Source organism: Globicephala melas, chromosome 14 (assembly GCF_963455315.2).
Source record: "Globicephala melas chromosome 14, mGloMel1.2, whole genome shotgun sequence".
Taxonomy (NCBI): Eukaryota; Metazoa; Chordata; class Mammalia; order Artiodactyla; family Delphinidae; genus Globicephala; species Globicephala melas.
Genome location: NC_083327.1, coordinates 68130550 through 68150513, shown reverse-complemented (window position 1 = coordinate 68150513; position 19964 = coordinate 68130550). Strand labels below are relative to the sequence as shown.

The following is a 19964-nucleotide window of genomic DNA, read 5'->3' as shown; positions in this document are numbered from 1 at the left end:
AGGTTATAGCTGTTGCTGGTCACCAAATTAGAAATCAAAACTGAGAAAAATTTTAAATACCTGTAATTCATTTTTAAATAATAATAAAACCATTACATGTTAACAAAAACATTTTTTATGAAAAATAACTATTTTCCAAAACAAATAATTTCGTGAGAAAAATGGTGCTTTTTTTTTTTTTAAACAATTTTGCAGATGTCTTCAATGTCTGGCTTAGGATAAGACAGCTGGATTCTTGTATCTGCTTCTGCATTCAAACTATTGGGATATGAAGTTTTGGTTGAAGTATTTTAAAAAAGCCACTTCACGTAAATATATAGTAAGGGAGAAATCTTTTTTTAATTTATTTATTTATTTTTGGCTGCGTTGGGTCTTTGTTGCTGCATGTGGGCTTTTCTCTAGTTGCAGAGAGCGGAGGTTACTCTTCATTGTGGCGTGCAGGCTTCTCATTGCAGTGGCTTCTCTTGTCGTGGAGCATGGGCTCTGGTGTGTGGGCTTCAGTAGTTGTGGCACGTGGGCTCAGTAGTTGTGGCAGTCTCAGTAATATCTTCGAGGGATGTGGGATCTTCCCGGATCAGGGCTCAAGCCCGGATCCCCTACACTGGCAGGCGGATTCTTAACCACTGCGCCACCAGGGAAGCCCCAGGGAGAAATATTTTAATAGCCTTTTCAAATAATTGTGGATATTCTTTGACACTCTAGCAAAACCCAACAAGTGGTAATTTCTTAGAAATTAGTTACAACATGGGGTCCGGTCAATCAACTTTTCATTCTCTATTACATTAAAATTCATTAATCTATCTTGAACTTTGTGGATCTTTTACCCATACGTGATTTTGAAATATCTTGCATTGCTCATTTGGAAAGTGTTGGCTCACTGAGTTACACAGGCCCTCTAAGTGTTGACACATGTCATTGTGTCAACATATCACAGTATGTACTTCGTACATATTATTAGTATCACCACTGATCTCATCAGGAAAGTCTTATAGTATTTGAAAGCTGAAAAACTAACAGCGGTGGTATAAGTTTTCCACAATTTGGAGTTTTTGCTTGATAGCTTAAATTTGGTCACTGATAGCAAATACTGTCTGCCGTTTTCCTTGAAGTGACAGGCCCATTTGGTTCATTTTCAAGAAAATATCTGTCAAATACCCAGAGTAACTGCAGTTCGTCAATCTTTCAAGTAAAACTGATGTTCCTAAAGGAAAAAAAGCCAGTTGAGTTTGTAACTCAATAGCAAGTGCTTTTTCTTGAGAAAACTGTTGTGCTTTGGTGGCAGCAGAAATGCTTTATGCATACTACCAGTTTTGTCATGAGAAATATTTAAAAAGATGTGTCCTCATGGGCTAAGAGTTCATAAAATCAGTACGTTTTATTGCTTCATCAAGGACATTCTGAAGTGAAACTGAGTTGATTTTTTTATTTTGTTTTTATTGAGAGTACATGGCAGTGGAGAATACAATGACTTCCAGTAGTTCGGTGCCACTATCTTGATGGATGCTAAGTGCTGGTAGTTTTACTCACTGTTGCTTTTGTACCATCTGTACAAATATTAACACAGTGAAAATGGCGAATAAAATCTTAGTATTATTAAGAAAATAGTGTTGACTTCACAGATCTCTGAAGTTCCTTTCCTACCATTTTCACTTGAAAATAAAACTGAGAGACTGACAGATTAAACTATAGTTATTTACACTTGAGTATTTAGCAGATATTTTCTCCATAAATGAATGAGATGGGCCATCACTTCAAGGAAAACAACTGAACTGCTGTTTCAGAGGATCTTTCTGGCTGCTGTGTTGAGAACAGATATAGGTAATGTAATAGAGAACAGATTGTAATTGTCAGCAATTAAATAAAAGTATCAGTATAAATGCTTTTCCCCCCATAAAGAGTAGGAGAGAGTCAAACTGTAAATCCCCATCCTTACAAAATTGGCATGAGAGTGAGCCCTTGTCCCTCATTGGAGTCTGTAGCAGTAGACCAAGAGAGATGACAACCTGAATTGGAAGTAGAGAAGAAGGCACTGGATATTTAGTATGGGGTAGCTTATATAAAGAATCAAATGAGGACTTCCCTGGTGGCACAGTGGTTAAGAATCCGCCTGCCAATGCAGGGGACACGGGTTCGATCCCTGGTCCAGGAAGATCCCACATGCCATGGAGCAGCTAAGCCCGTGGGCCGCAACTACTGAGCCTGCATTCCAGAATCCACGAGCCACACTACTGAACCCACGAGCTGCAACTACTGAAGCCTACGTGCCTAGAGCCCGCGCTCTGCAACAAGAGAAGCCGCTGCAACGAGAAGCCCGCGCACCACGAGGAGTAGCCCCTGCTCGCTGCAACTAGAGAGAGCCTGTGCACAGCAACGAAGACCCAATGCAGCCAAAAATAAATAAGAATCAAATGAGTAATGTGGAAAATAAAGAACTGCAAGAATTTAGAAGAAAGTTAGTAACCTAAAGACCACCATGAACTGGCTTGGTTTATATTGTTAGGATTCATAGGGACAAGGATTTTGGTCTGTTTTATTACCTGATATAGCTCAAGTGTGTAGAATTGTGCCGGCACATCACAAGTGTTCAATAAATGTTGAGTGTTGAATGTGGAAAGATAGGGCTTAATCTAGACAATACTCTAATTTATGTTTTAGGCAGTCTTCAAGTTCACCAGAGTAGGTCAGACCAAAGAAAAGAGTATTTGAAAACATGCTTCTTAGATAGTAATAATAGCTAACATATTGATAGCTTTTATGGTGTACTAAGTGTTCTATCTTATGTGATCTCTGGGAGGTATTATCTTTGTTTTACAGATGAAACAGCTTCAGAAAAGCTATTTGCCCAAGGTCACACAATTACTATGTGGCTAAGCCAGGATTTAAACCAAGTCTTTCTAGTTGCAAAGTACAAAGTCTTAAATATACTGTTGCCCAAGCAGGTCTAGTATATGAAAATCATATTAGAATAATTTGAAATAAGTTACTGTCTCAGATGAAAAATGGAAATATTAAAAGTTTAGTAGGTTCTAATGAAGGAATATCAGACCAGTGTGCAAGTTCTTATATAACTCTAAGTAAAAAAATGTAATTTGAAATATATTGCATAAAGATAATTTTAATGGGTATAATAATTTATGTGGAAAAACTCCATTGGAAAATTTGAAAGTAAACAAAATGCAGTTCATAAATTTACTTGAACCTGTTACTCTTTTTCTGTACTGGTATAGAATAATATTTGTATCAAACACAGGAGGGCAGCAGATGATACTCTGGTAGAAATTGCTTTTGGAAAGAGCTCTAAACTTGTAGATTTCTGCTAATGGGAGAAAATCAATTCTTTTTATATTTATTTTCAGTGATGTCATTAGAAAGCCACTTTATGAACTATAAAGTGATAAACATGTTTATCTTTGACAAATATGTAGTGAATACTACAGATCACGGTATTATACTTACAAGGATGGGACAAGGTAAGGACCCTACCCTTAAAAGGATACTAGTTAGGGAAATGAATACAGCACCACATAAATAACTCTGATCTGTAATGGCAAGAGGTGAGTGCTAAAGAAAGATATAGAAAAAAGGTGGTAGAGTTTACAAGAAGAATTTTTGAACTGCCTGTGCGGGAGTGAGTGGATGAAGACATTGTTGAGAAAGAGGCTTTTAATTTTTAAGCAGGACCTTGAGTGATAAGTAAGATTTATTTTATTTTTTTATAAATTTATTCATTTTATTTTTGGCTGCTTTCAGTCTTTGTTGCTGCATGCAGGCTTTCTCTAGTTGTGGCGAGCGGGGGCTACTCTTCGTTGCAGTGTGCGGGCTTCTCATTGCAGTGGCTTCTCCTGTTTTGGAGCACGGACTTCAGTAGTTGGGGCACACGGGTTCAGTAGTTGTGGCTCACGGGGCTCAGTTGCTCTGTGGCATGTGGGATCCTCCTGGACCAGGGCTCGAACTCATGTCCCCTGCATTGGCAGGTGGACTCCCAACAACTGCACCACCAGGGAAGTCCCGATAAGTAGGATTTATATTTGCCAAAATAAGGGCAAGGCATGAGGAGCCTCTGGAGATATGACCAAGCTGCCCTAGCAAGGCCAGGAGAATTCAAACTGCTTATTCCTATTTAAAACCCTTCCATTACTTCCAATAACTTACGGCTTATAGGGCCCTTCACTCTTTGGTTCCCGCTCTCTTCAGAAGGCTGGAAAAGCAAGTTAAGGTCTAAATCCTAGGATAACAATGTTATCTCAATTAATCTTCACAACAACGCTGGAAAGGTTATTATCCCATTCTACAATAAGCAAACAGAAATAGGAAAAATTAAGTTGTTTGCATAATATCACTCAGTTAGTAAGCAGTTGATCAGGGACTTACACCCAGGTCTGATTTTCATAGGGTAGGTCAAGGTTTTCAAACTATGTCTCACAGAATTCTAATTGCATGAAAAGTTATAGATGGTTTTTTTTTCTTGGGGGAGGGCGGGTGGATAAGGAGAAGGGAGTATTTTGGTTAAATAAGTTTCAGAATTGTTCCACACGATGGAGGTTCATGCTTCAGATTAATTTTTTAAAGTTCTGCAGTTAGAAATTTTGTTTATCATTTCCTAAAATTTGAACTTGGAGTTCCTTTTCTTAAGAAATACCAAGATAATTTTGAGCAATTTTTGGGAGGGATACTGCTTTTGTCAATGAAAGAAATTTGAATAGAGAAATGATGTATTCAACCCTGGGCTTGAGAAAAATGAATTTGCTGGCAGTGTGTGGGTGGAACTCATAACCACAGATAACTTTCCTTTCCTTCTTAGATTATTCTAATTCCTTCAGCTGAAAATAAGTACATTTGTGAGTGAAGAGTTCTTTGTTCTCAGCTCTGATGCTTTTCATGTCTCCAAAACTAGTAACTTAAAGACATTAGAAACAAAAAAGACTTAATTATATTGCACAAATTAGTTATGAAGCTATCTAGGGTCCATTCTTTTCCATGGCAAGGATGTGAAAAAAGCAATGTTATTGAGGAATTTGGACATTTTTGTTTACTCATTTTATTAGTGTCTGGAAGATGTATACTGAACAAAGCATCGGCAGTGAATGATCTAACAGCCAACAGTTGGTCTACTTCAGAGTGATGACAATTTGTTCTTATTTTTTTAATTTATTTATTTTATTATTTTTTAAATTTATTTTTGGCTGCATTGGGTCTTTGCTGTGCATAGGCTTTGTCTAGTTGCGGCGAGCAGGGACTACTCTTTGTTGCAGTGTGCGCGGGCTTCTTATTGCAGTGGCTTCTCTTGTTGTGGAGCACAGGCTCTAGGTGCGCAGGCTTCAGTAGTTGTGGCACGCAGGCTCAGTAGTTGTGGCTCGCGGGCTCTAGAGCGCAGGCTCAGTAGTTGTGGCGCATAGGCTTAGCTGCTCTGTGGCATGTGGGATCTTCCTGGACCAGGACTCGAACCCATGTCGCCTGCATTGGCAGGCAGATTCTTAATCACTGCACCACCAGGGAAGTCTGACAATTTGTTCTTAATTTAACTGGCTTTTTATCTCACATCCCACATTCCTTCCAGGCTCCCCATGTCCTTCATTTTCCTTACCTGCAATACACACATCACACATACCTGCCCACTCAATCACTTAGCACGGAAATAGTGATTAATTAATAGTGATTAATAGTGGGAAGGGGTAAGAGGTGCTAGGAGGAAATCAAGACATGGAAGAATCCATCTCATCTTTCACTGGGTGCAAATGGCCTGCTACAAATGGCCATTTACCTCCAGATCCTCCCTTTCCTCCACTTCCCTCATTTCCTATCCACTGTTCTCAGTTGTTATCTTGTCCCCCAGCCTTGCCTCTCATCACTCTATCCTCCTGCTTTAGTGAACCTTATCCTTTCTTCCTCCATGTTGCCTCACGAAAGCAGTAGACTTCAAAACAGAAATGTCTTCTTACCATTAAAAATGGGGAACAAATGAAGTAGGCAATTTTAGGGGTTGTGGCACACAGCATTGAAGTGTGTTCACCTTCTCAGCCTCCCTTTCCAATCCAAGCCCTCTACTAAGCAGACCAGAGCACTAGTCCTGGTTCTGGTCTACCACTGTCTATTTCAGAATTCTACCCTTTATAATGAGGATAATATCATGGTCCTATCTCCTTCACCAATTTTGATATGGATCCAGTGATATTGTACTTTTTAGAAAAATTTGTCTTTTCCTAATTAATAAGAAAGGTATAAAGAACAGTATAACATGGATATACCTTCTTCCTCAAATTGACAACTGTTGATGTTCTGTCAAATTTACTTCTCTCTTTCCTATTTTTAAAATAATTTTGCAAATAATGTATGTAAATGTGGCCCTTCTAAAAAATGAAAGGAAGCACTACAGATAAAACTAATGTTTTCTTTGACCACTCCTAGCCTAGTTTTTTCTCTCTCCTCATATCAATCCCTACCACCAAAATGATCTCTATGAGTATATTTTCAGTATATCCATTAGACCAAACATATGTCTCTATCTATCTATCTGGTATAGAAGTATTTTGTGTTTTAAAAAATACACAAATGAAACTATTTGTCAGTTCCTTAAAAAAGCTAAACATATAATTACCATACAATTCAGCAACTCCATTCCTAGATACATACCCAAAGAAATTGAAAGCAAGGACTCGAACAGTTATTTGCATGCCAATGTTCAGTGCAGCATTATAGCCAAAAGTGGAAACAAGCCAAGTGCCCATCAACAGATGAATGAATAAACAAAATATGGTATATACATATAATAGAATATCATTCAGCCATAAAAAGTATTGAAGTTCTGATACAAGATTCATAGATGAATCTGGAAGACATTATATTACATGAAATAAGCAAGACACAAAAAGACAGATATTGTATGATTCTATTTATATGAGGTACATAGAATAGGTAAAGTCACAGAGACTGGAAGTTGCTTAGTGATTATTAGGGGTTGTGGGGAGGCACAGGGGTAATTATTACTTAATAGTTATAGAATTTTTGTTTAGGGAGCAAAAAAGTTTTGGAAAAGATAGTGGTGATGGGTGCACATTTTGAAAATAATTAATGGCATTGAATTTTGTAATAACCTATATGGGAAATGAATCTGAAAAGGAATGGATATATATATGTATGTGTTTAACTGAATCACTTTGCCCTACACCTGAAACTAACACAACATTGTAAATCAACTATACCCCAATATAAAATAATAAGTTAAATTAAAAATAATTAATGCCATTGAATTTTACACTTAAAAATTATTAAAATGGTAAATTTTATGTTACATGTATTTTACCACAATTCTTTAAAATTAATAAGATAATATATCAAAACCATTAAATAGTATACTTTAAATGAATTGTATGGTGTGTGAATTGTCTCAATAAAGCTGTGTTTATATATATATTATATATAGTATATTGTACATGTAATTCTATGCTTTTTCACATATTATATATATATTATTGAATTATAATTGACATACAATATTATATTAATTTCAGGTGTTCAACATAGTGATTCCATATTTTTATACATTACGAAATGATCACACACATTATATTTTTAAGATCTATCCTGTTTGAGAGATATGGACATGTAGTTTCTTTCTTTTAATGCTACACCGTGAGACTATACCACAATTTATATATCCATTCCCTAATTAAGGGCACAGAGATTGCTCCCAACATTTCACTGTTTCAAACAGCGATGTACTGAACAGCCTCGTACATGTCTCCTTAGGTGTGGGCAAGGTGTTCTATCAGGATACAGATGCGTATCGTGTTTTGAAAGGAGTAAAGCATTGTATAAATGTAGGGTTCTTACTTTCAGAACCTTTACTCTTGGCCGTTCATTTAATGAATGTTTATTGAACCTGCACCAAGGCAAACAGGGTCACGGGCTTTGTGGATCTACAGTCTGTGGGGAAGAAGACGAGTAATCAATTGATTAGAATCAGAGGTGACAAACTCGTGAACACTTCGGTCTCTCCAAGGCAGTTCCTTCTGCTCTGTAGTTTTCATCTGGACCCACCTCAGCTTCTCACTCTTCCTTCCCTCCACTTGCCCCCTTTCCCTCCCACTGTTTCCATTTGTTATTTAACCCCCTAGGCAGCATTTTAATCATCCCAACCTCTTTTCCAAGAGTCCTTCCTTTATCCTTACTTACTTGCAAAACAAGTAGAAGCCTTGGAAGAAATTTTTCAGAAAATGAGTTTAAAAGGGCACACTGGACATTTTCCCATGAAATTTAGGGCTTAAACATTTCTTATCTTGTCTTTCTGCTAGGTTAACTCTAGCATTAGATGGTAAAGAATTATTAAGCAACGACAATGATTTTAGCTGATACTATTCATCATGTAGCTTAGCATTCAACACACCACAGATGCTTTAAAAATATTTATTGACCAACAACACTAGTAGATTCTGTTATCAGACCATGTAAAGCACAGTCCTAGGCACTGAAGAGATACAAAGATGATAAAAATAAGGAAATAGTTAATGGGGAAAACAGTACACAAATGCATCTCCTGATTCTAGAATAGTGGACACTCATTAACTTCATTTGTTGAATTGTGAATAAGTGAATGAACAAATGAATAAACAAATACATAAGAAGCAATGGGAATTGGGTAAAGTTGAGATGGGTATTGAAAATGCTGAACATAGGGGCTTCCCTGGTGGCGCAGTGGTTAAGAATCTGCCTGCCAATGCAGGGGGCACAGGTTCAAGCCCTGATGCGGGAAGATCCCACATTGCCACGGAGCAACTAAGCCCGTGCGCCACAACTACTGAGCCTGCGCTGTAGAGCCCGCGAGCCACAACTACTGAAGCCCACGTGCCACAACTACGGAAGTCTGCGCACCTAGAGCCCATGCTCCGCAACAAGGGAAGCCACTGCAATGAGAAGCCTGCACACTGCAACGAAGAGTAGCCCCTGCTCACTGCAACTAGAGAAAGCCTGCATGCAGTGACTAAGACCCACGCAGCCAAAAAATAAATGAGATTTTTAAAAAAAAGAAAGAAAAGAAAATACTGAACATAGATTGCCTATCACTTGGCATATGAATAAGCAATGTGAAAAATATCAAATACCCAAACAACTTGACAACTGCACATAAATGAAAACCTTAAGCTAACTAAATCTCAAAATATATTTTTGATTTAATAAGCAATTTCACAATATCCATTTTTATAGGATCACATGAGAATTCTTTTTCTTAATTTCTTGGGGAAAGGATATTTTGCTGAACACAGACATCTCCCATAGGTGGTAGAAAATAATTATCAATTTATGGAAAATAAAATCTGGGATACATACATCTCAGTAAGGACCCACTTTGGGGATGATGAGTATAATATGGCAGCACAGGACTAAATATGCACCTTGTTTTCCAGTTAATTTAAATGGACCTGTAATTATTAGGGTCTGAATTGTGAAAATATATTTATACTCGTAAGGTTGTCAGCTGATTTGGCATTCATTTTTTTCTCTGCTTTTAGTATTCCCTCTGGTTTTTGTTTTATCTCCCTCCTCACTTATCTCCTCTTGATTCTCGTTGTTCTGTCATAAGAAACTTAACAGATAAGTAGTAATGGTACCAATACATCTTTAACCTTTTCTCTCAGCCCTAAAACTTCTTTAGGATTCATATATTAAGACGTGCAGTGCTAACTAATTTCACATACTCTGAAGTTCATGTCATAGAGACATGAAATTCTAAGGTAGCAAATAAGACATATTTGTGTGAAAGATTCCGTAGTTTGTTAGCACACATTTATTTTTATAAATGAGCATTGTTAATGGGAGATTGAATGCTAAATAATACTTATATATCTTTAAGAGTGGGTACAGTAGAAGGAAGTTGTCAGGGTTATTCATTTGTATTAGGAGCACTTGAGTATGCTTAATGTACTAATTATATTTGAGCTGGTTGTTCATGCTTCTGTATCAAACCTCTTTAAAAAATTTAAGGGTGATGAATTTAACAGAAGTATTTTTGAATAAGACCATAAATGTGGGTTTATTCACTATTTAAGCCAATAGTTTTGCTCACTACAAACTCTATGATGAGATAAAATCTACAACCCTACCTAGGCCAGGACTCTTGGAAATGTTTCTAGTGAGAAGGTAGAGGAAGCTGCCTGGATGCTGTTACCTGAGAGCCAACCAAAGGACATGTCTTGCCCAGAGCGTCATGTGTGCTGTAAAAGGCCAGGGTTGCCTCCTAATAGTGCTCTTTAAAGAGACAGAGTTTGGACAGTGGTTATTGATTTTGTATTCATGGAAGGATTATTTTAATTTTTAGAAAAAAATATATGTATTTCTAGATATATAGAAAGAAATAGATATAGATATATAGAAATAGATATCACCATACAGAAAATTTCTTTGATATTCAAAGCCTGTAAAATTACTCATACTTGTTCTTTGTCAGATTAGGGCTGCCTCATGCCTTTATGAAAATCATATTTGTATGTATTCAATTGACTCTTCCTCTATAAATGAGGAGTTTGCCCTACATCTAGGTAATTTTACAGATCATTAAGGTCCCTATCCATTCTAATGTATCATTACTAATTTATATGAAAGCCCACTTTTGCCTCTGACACAAGGTCCGGGCAATTAACAGGGTAAAATTTGGCTCTCACTGTGTGTGATGTCCTTTTTTTAAGTTTTAGATAATAATGTCATACATGTACAGATTTCTACTGAAACCCTGTGTTTACGCTTAGCCTTTGATTTTTAAAATTCCAATTAGTATTAATAATAACTGGCTCATTTTTTCGAGTATGCATGTAATAAAACTGATTTTTATGAGCTTTATGACTAGGTCTAATTTGCTGAAATCTTTCATTGTCAGACTATTTGTGGGAATGCTAAAGTGCACTTTTATATGCCCAGCATGTTAATAGTCAGCATCAGTTGGCTTATCTGTCATATTAAGCATTGAAGTGAAGACGGCATTGATTTGTACACCACGTACTGCACCCAGGATGGCACCTCTTTTCTTTGTTCTTCTGCCTAATCTGCCGAATATTTTCTGTTCCAGATTTCCACCAAGTAACTGAACCTTAAATATCAGAAGTGCACAGCACATAAACCTAAAAAGGATTGAATTCAAGCGACCCTCTAATTTCTATGTGGTGTATTTAGTAACAGCTTCCTTGAAAGAGCACTGCTGCTTTTAAGAGATAATGTTAAATCTACGTTCTAAATTGGTGTCATGGCTTAATTTTTTGTAATGAGAGATTATGGTTTTCTAAAAGGATAGAGTTTACCACAAATATGTGGTTAATAAAAGTCCAAACTGTATCCGTTATACTACTACTTCTAGAAATTCCTCCCAATGCAGCCACTTACATGAAGTTTGTATTTATCCCGTTCAGGGTGTATAGAGGAGTTGAGGTAGAATGCCAAACTGACCTGGGAAAATCTGGTGAAGGATTTGTCCTTTCTACCTAAAAGGAACTTGAATGGAGAGACAATTTTAATCATTTTTATATACTCATTAACTATATACAGTGCTGGGATATAGTGGGCACACAATAAATATTTGTTGAATGTGTCTTTATGCCTAGGGATTTGTCTTCTCTATTCTAAATCAGGATTATTTTAGTTGCAAAAAAGAGTATTGAGAGCCACACTGCCTGAAGTAAAAAGGGAACTTAGGGGCTCATGTTACTAACCAGTCCAAGTGCTTCTGTCCTGGTGCATCATGATGCAGGATTCAAACATATTACATGGTCAGAACTTTGTTTTTCTCTGTCTTAATTTCTTATTTCTGATTCCTCAGTGCTGCCTCCATTTCCTGAAAGTTGCCAGTAGCTCCAGGGACTATATACTTCCAGGTTCAAGCCCCAGACTTTTCCTGAACCAATCATTTTGGTCAGGGGTATTAATATATTGACTAATTTAGCCTTGGGCATGTGTTCCACCCCTGGATTCCAAGTGGAGTCAGTGCCTCCAGAGGTGCCTGACCCCACAGTAGGCAAGGGTGTAGACCCATTGAGAGAAATAGGGCAACAGTTATCAGAAGAAGATTGAATGGACACTAGAAAAAAATAAACTATAGTTGTCCTCTGTAAATACTTACACTTTGTCAAATATTTAGTAGTCAGCTACATGCTACATATTTCATTTCACTTATTTGAAAATGCATATTCCCCCCCCCATTTTTATATCTCTGAAATTGGGTTGCATCGTGTAAGCAGGGACTCTCTTCTGAAAGAAGTGGGTATTGAACTTGGCATTTTATCAATAGTAGGCATGTGACTCAGATAAACAAAAATGAAGATGAGAGAGGTGTTCTAGAAGGAATAGAACAGATGGTAAGAAAAAAGTGGAGGTACAAATATGTACCTTGGGAAGAAAGATGCCCCTGGCCAGCATGAGTGGTTCAGGGAAAGTCAGGAGTGGAAGGTTTTTAAGGAAATCTATGTTGGAGGCCAGATTGTGAAAGATCTCCAAATGCCCAATGAAGGAGAATGAAGGAGTCTGGACTCAATGTTATGAGTCTTGGGGTAATGGGGATATCCAAGCAGAAATTTACTTGTTCAAAATTATGCTGTTAGAAGATTAACCTGGAATCAATATGAAGAAAGTATTAGAGACGGAAGAGTGAAGGAGGTAGAAGGGGCAGGGTACAGAATGGAGAAGAAGAAAGTTCTGTCATCTGTCACTGAAGAATGAAGGCAGAGCAAATAATCTGAGAAAGAAATAGAAATGAAAATAATAGAAGGCGAGCAGATCCATTCTAATATGCGATTCAGGAGGGTTCCGAGCTCGTGGCCTCCCACAGACACAGCAAATCTACAGCTACATATGGAACAGTTTCCTCTGGAAAAAACCCAGAAACTAGCTGAGCAACTCCTGCAGATTGGGTGAATGAGAAAAAAGCCACATTGAAGCAGGTAGGAGAGGCTGAGAATCAATTTTACCATTAACCCCAACCCCAATGCACCAACCACAATAAGAAGGAAACTCAGACCCCATGGCTTCTCTTTGAGGAGTGAAGGATTTGGCCCATATCTGGTACCCCGACTTTTAAGGCCTGCCCCGGAGAGTGAGCCCCCAAAACATCTAGCTTTGAAAGCCAATGGGGCTTGCATTCGTGAGATCCATAAGACTATAGTGAACTGATAAACAGTTCTTGAAGGGCTCTCACAGACTCACCCAGGCCGGGGCTCAGCACAGAAGCAGCGGAATGAAAAGCAGCCAGACTTTCTCTGAGAGAGGCTTATTTGCTTATCTTAAAGCACCCGCCTGAGGCGGAGGCATCTAATCGAACACACATCTAGGGTTCCACTGAAATACTCTTCAAAGATGGAGGCCAGTGAGTGCCATCTTTCTCTGCCTCACTGCAACTCACTGGTATCTACTAAAAACAAGCTTATGTACTCATCTGGTACCCTGATTTTTGCAGCTGTCTCCCCGAAGATACCTCTAGCTCGCTGGGCTCTAGTGGCGGGCAGGGTTTATGCTCACAGATCCCCCAGGACTGTAAAAAAAAACTGAGAAAGAGTTCTTAGCTACCAACCCTAGGACACAGCAGAGGCAACAGACGTAGGTACCCAGTCTTTCTGTGAAAGAAGCCCATTAACTTATCTTCATAGCTGTGGCCTGAAGGGCAGGCTTCTAATTCAGCCCACACCTAGTACTGATTACAATCCAATCCAGAGAACAGGGAGGCTGGTGGGGGCCATCATCATGCTATCTGTCTGCTGCTCCAGGTCATTGTTGTCCCAAAGAAAGAGCTTGTACACATCCAGCACCCTGAGTTTTGTGTCTGCCACCCAGAGGACGCATCCCGTGATATCCTGGCTCTGGTGCAAGTGGGACTTGTGATCAGTAGCAAAGAAAGAAACACTTCTTAACTGGCTGTTACCCCAGGGCTCAGTGCAGAGGGAGCAGGCAGAAACACTATTCTCCCAGTCTTCCCCTGAAAGATGAATATTCACATACTTTAAAAGCTGCTGGCTGAGGGTCCGGATTCCAGTCATCCTGAATCTACGTACTGAGTGAGATCCTCACTTTTGAAACACTGACAGTTCTTGGCATGCCCTTAACTACTGGGAACCACTAAAAAATAAAGTAGGCTGCTTCAACAATCACAAAGATTTGAAAGACAACCAAGATCTAGGGCAGGGTTAAATGAAAAGTTTCAACTCCTACATGAGGCCACTCCTTCAAGACTGTGAAAGGTGGCTGCTTTATCTAACGCATAGAAACCAAGAAATAGAGTCAAAGAAAATGAAGAAACAGAGGAACATGTTCCAAATGAAAGAGCAAGATAAAACTCCAGAAAAAAACCTGATAGTTCAAATAACAGTCATAAACACGTTCACCAAGCTAAGGAGAAGAGCGGATGAACAAAGTGAGAATTTCAACAAAGAGATAGAAAATATAAGAAAGTACCAAATAGAAGTCACAGATTTGAAGAATATAATAACTGAACTGAAAAAATACAATAGAGGGAATCAACATTCTTCAAGTGGAAGAAACAATTAGTAAACTCAAAGATAGAACAGTGGAACTCACCCAATCAGAGCAGCAAAATGAAAAAAGAATGAAAGACAGTGAAGATAGCTTCAGCAACTTACGGGATAACATCAAGCAGACCAACATTCTCATTATAGGGGTGCCAGAAAGAGAAGAAAGAGGGGGGCAAGCCGAAAATTTATTTAAAGAAATAATGGCTGAGAACTTCCCTAATCTGGGGAAGGAAACAGACATCCAGATCTAGGAAATCCAGAGAGTTCTATAAGATGAACCCAAAGAGACTCACACCAAGGCACATTATAATTAACGTGTCAAAATTTAAAGACAAGGAGAGAATCTCAAAAGCAGCAAGAGAAAAACAACTTGTTTTGTACAGGGGAACCTTCATAAGACCAACAGCAGACTTTTCACCACAAATGTTGCTGGCCAGAAGGAAGTGGCATGATGCATTCAAAGTGCTGATAAGAAAAACAAAACAAAAAACAAACAAACAAAAGAAACCCTGCCAAACAAAAATAATCTATCTGGCAAAGTTGTCATTCAAACTGAAGGAGAGATAGAGAGTTTTCCAGACAAGTAAAAGCTAAAGGAGTTCATCACCACTAGATTGGCCTCACAAGAAATGTTAAAGGGACTTCTATATGCTGAAATGAAAGGACAGTGATTAATAAGAGGAAAAGATGAATTATAAATCTCACTGGTAAAAGTAAATATACAGTAAAATTCAGAATAATCTCATTTTGTAAAGGTGGTGGGCTAATCACTTATAAAGCTAGTATGAAGGTTAAAAGACAATTGTTTTAAAAAAACCTATAACTACAATAATTTGTTAAGGGATACACAAGATAAAAATATATAAATCATGACATCAGAAACATAAAACATGGGGGAGGGAATGAAAATATAAAGCTTTAGAACATATTCAAACTTAAGTTGTTATCAACTTTTTAAAAACTGTTATAAATATAAGTTGTTTTATGTAAGCTTCATGGTGACCACAAAGCAAAAGCCTGTAGTAGATATACAAAAGGGAAAGCAAAAGGAATCTAAGCAGACTACTACAGAAAATCATCAAAACACAAAAGAAGAGAGCAAGAGAGAAAAATCAACAAAGGAATTACAAACAGCCAGAAAACAATTAACAACCTGGCAATAAGCACACACCAGTCAATAATAGCTTTATGGAAATTGACTAAATTCTCCAATTAAAAGACATAGAGTGGCTGAATGGGTAAAAAAATAAAAAGACACTCTATTTGCTGCCTATAAGAGACTCACTTCAGCTTTAAGGACACACACAGACCGCAAGTGAAGGGATGGAAAAAGATATTCCAAGCAAATGGAAGCTAAAACAAAGTTGGGGTAGTTATATCAGACAAAATAGACTTTAAAACAAAGACTGTAATAAGAGACAAATAAGGTCATTATATAATACTAATAGCATCAATCCAACAAGAGTATATAATATATGTGAATAGGAACACCTAAATATGTAAAGCAAATATTAACAGATCTAAAGAAAGAAATAGAAAGCAATACAATAGTGGTAGAGGTTCTATCAACAGACAGATCATTGAGACAGAAAATCAATAAGGAAATATTGAAAAAATAATAAGGAAACATTGGCCTTAAATGAAATATTAGACAAGATGGACTCAAGAGACATATGCAGAACATTCCAACCAAAAGCAACAGGATACTCATTTTTCTCAAGTGCGTAAGGAACATTCTCCAGGATAGATCATATGTTAAGCTACAAAACAAGTTTTAATAAATTTAAGAAGATTGAATCATATCAAGCATCTTCTCTAACCACAATGGTATGACACTAGAAATCAATTACAAGAAGAAAACTGTGAAATTCACAAATATGTGGAGATTAAACAATGCTACTGAACAATCAGTGAGTCAAAAAATAAATCAAAAGAGAGATTTTAAAAAATATCTTGAGATAAATGAAAATGGAAGCACAACATCCCCAAATGTACGTAGTACAGCAAAAGCAGTTCTAAGAGGGAATTCCATAGCAATAAATGCCTACAGTAAGAAAAAAGAAAGACTCAAAACACAACATTACTCTACACCTCAAAGGACCAGAAAAAAAAAAAAAAGAGCAAATGAAGTGTAAAGTTAGTAAGAGGAAGGAAATAACAAAAATCAGAGAGAAAATGAATGTCACAGAGACTAAAAAGACAATAGAAAAGATAAGTGAAACTAAGAGCTGATTTTTTTTGGGGGGTGGGGGCTGTATCACAGCATGTGGGATCTTAGTTCACTGACCAGGGATTGAACCCATGCCCACTGCAGTGGAAGCATGGATTCCTAACTACTGAACCACCAGGGAATTCCCAGGAGCTGATTTTTGTTTTTGAAAAAAATAAACAAGAATTGACAAACCTTTAGCTATACTTACCAAGAAAAAAGAGTATATGAAATCAAACATATGAAATCAAAAGTGAAAGAGGAGACATTATAACTGATACCACAGAAGTGCAAAGGAGCGTAAGAAACTACGATGAATAATTATACACCAAAAAAGTTGAACAACCTAGAAGAAATGGAAAATTCCTAGAAACATACAACCTACCAAGACTGACTCATGAAGAAACAGAAAATCTGAACAGAGCAACTATTACTAAGGAGATTGAATCCATAATTAAAAACTTCCCAACAACAACAAAAAAGTCTAGGACCAGATGGCTTCACTGGTGGATTCTACCAAACATTTAAAGAAGAATTAATACCAATCCTTCTCAAATTCTTCCAAAAAATAGAAGAGGAGGGAACGCTTCCAAAATCATTTTATGATGCCAGCATTGCCCTCATACCAAATCCAGACAAGGACATGACAAGAAAAGAAAATTTCAGACCAATATATCTGATGAATATAGATGGCAATATCCTCAATGAAATATTAGCTGGTGGAATTCAAAAATAAATTAGAAGGATCATTTACCATGATCAAGTGGGATTTATTCCAGGGATACAAAGATGGTTCAGCATCTGCAAGCTAGTCAATGTGATTCATCAACAAAATGAAGGATAAAAGTCATATGATCAACTTAATGATGCGGAAAAAGCATTTGACAAAATTCAATATTTGTTTTTGATAAACACTCTCAAAAAAGTGGGTATAGAGAGAACATGCCTCAACATAATAAAGACCATATATGAGGCTTCCCTGGTGGTGCAGTGGTTGAGAGTCCGCCTGCCGATGCAGGGGACACAGGTTCGTGCCCCGGTCCGGGAAGACCCCACATGCTGCGGAGCAGCTGGGTCTGTGAGCCATGGCCGCTGAGCCTGCGCGTCCAGAGCCTGTGCTCCACAGGGGGAGAGGCCACGACAGTGAGAGGCCCGCGTACCGCCAAAAAAAAAAAAAAAAGGCCATATATGACAATCCCACAGCTAACATCACACTCAACAGTAAAAAGCTGAAAGTTTTTTCCTCTAAGATCAGAAACAAGACAATGATCGCCACTTTTATCAACATAGTATTGGAAGTCCTACCCACAGCAATTAGGCAAGGAATAGAAAGAAAATATGTGTACAAGTTAAAAAGGAAGAAGTAAAACTGTCACTATTTGCAGATGACATGATATTTTATATCTAGAAAACCCTAAAGACTCTACCAGAAACTGTTAGAATATATGAAGTCAGTAAATTGTTGGTTACAAAATCAATATACAAAAATCTGTTGCATTTTTATACACTAATAACGAACTACCAGAATGAGAAATTAAGAAAATAATGCCATTTCCAACTGCATCAAAAAGAATAAAATACCTAGGAATAAATTTGACCAAAGAAGTGAAAGCTGTATGACATTGATGAGAGAAATTGAAGACTCAAATAAATAGAAAGCTATTCCATGCTCATGGATTGGAAGAATTAATATTGTTAAAATGTCCATATTATCCAAAGCAATCTACAGATTCAATGCAATCCCTATCAAAATCCCAATGGCATTTTTCACAGAAATAGAACAAACAATTCTAAAATTTTTATGAACCATAATAAACCGCAAACAGCCAAAGTAATCTTGAGAAAGAAGAAAGGTGGTGCTATCGCAATTCCTGATTTCCAACCACACTACAAAACTTTAGTAATCAAAACAGTATGGTATTAACATAAAAACAGACACATAGGTCAATAAACCAGAATGGAGAGCCCAGGGATAAATCCACATGGATATAGTCAGCTAATTTATGATAAAGGAGCCAAAAAAATACAATGGAAAAAGAACAGTCTCTTCAAAAACTGATGTTGGGGAAACTGAACAGCCACATGCAAAAGAATAAAACTGGACCACTATCTTATACCTTACACATGGATTAAAGACTTGAACATAAGACCTGAAACCATAAAATTCAAAATCCTAGAAGAAAACATAGGTGGTAAGCTCCTTGACATTTGTCTTTTCAAGGACTTTTTCAATTTGACACCAAGGCAAAGGCAACAAAAGCAAAAATAAACTAGTGAGACTATATCAAATAAAAAGCTTCTGCACAGCAAAGTAAGCCATCGACAAAATGAAAAGGCAACCTGCAGAATGGGAGAAAAGATTTGCAAATCATATATATGATACAGGATTAATATTCAAAATATATAAAGAACTCATAAAACTCAATAGCAAAAAACCAAGCAATCTGTTTTAAACATGGGCAGAGGGTCTAAATAGACATTTCTCCAAAGACATACAGATAGCAAGCAGGTACATGAAAAAATGGTCAACATCATTAATCATCAGGGAAATGCAAATCACAATCACAATAAAATACCTCACACCTGTTAGAACAGCTGTTATCAAGAAGACAAGAAATAAGAAGTGTTGGTAAGGATGTGGAGAAAAGAGAACGCTTGTGCCTTGTTGGTGGGAATGTAAATTTGTACAGCCACTATGGAAAACATTATGGCAATTCTTCAAAAAATTAAGAATAGAAAAATTTTTGTTGTGTAAGCTACCCAGTTTGTGGTACTTTGTTACAGCAGCCCTAAGAAACGAATACATATAGTTTTGACAGCAATTTTCCAGGTGATACAATTAGTTTCAGATACACAGAGGGGTTTTTACAATAAAACAAAACAAAGCCCAATCAGACCAATTGCAACCTTAACACAATGTCTTTTGATTGTAGACAGGCTTTCTTTGCAGTAGTCTTTGAAGATCTAAAGTCAAGTATTCAGCATGAAGGATAAAAAGGCATGTGTGACAAGCAACTTGTCACCAAGTCAGTTCCCTCAGAACTAACCTTCAAAACGAAAACTCCACTGTCTGTCCTCAGTGTTCTTGGAAGGCATGGTGGGTCTAGGCAATGCGGCCTTACACAGACTAGATCCACACTCCTCCAAAGGCACTTACATCCACTTCTTTCCTGACCTGCTGCAGTCTCTATAAACTAACTTTGACTAGTTCTGTCAGAAGAGACAGGAAAGGAAATAGCTAGATTCTTAGAGGTCTC

At 37.4% G+C, this 19964-nt stretch overlaps 1 protein-coding gene across 1 annotated transcript in view; it reads left to right on the top strand.

Moving 5' to 3' along the window:
- Window positions 1-19964, top strand: part of PLAGL1 (PLAG1 like zinc finger 1) — a 164638-nt gene that overhangs the window by 34972 nt on the left and 109702 nt on the right. The gene's annotated exons all lie outside the window — the stretch shown is intronic.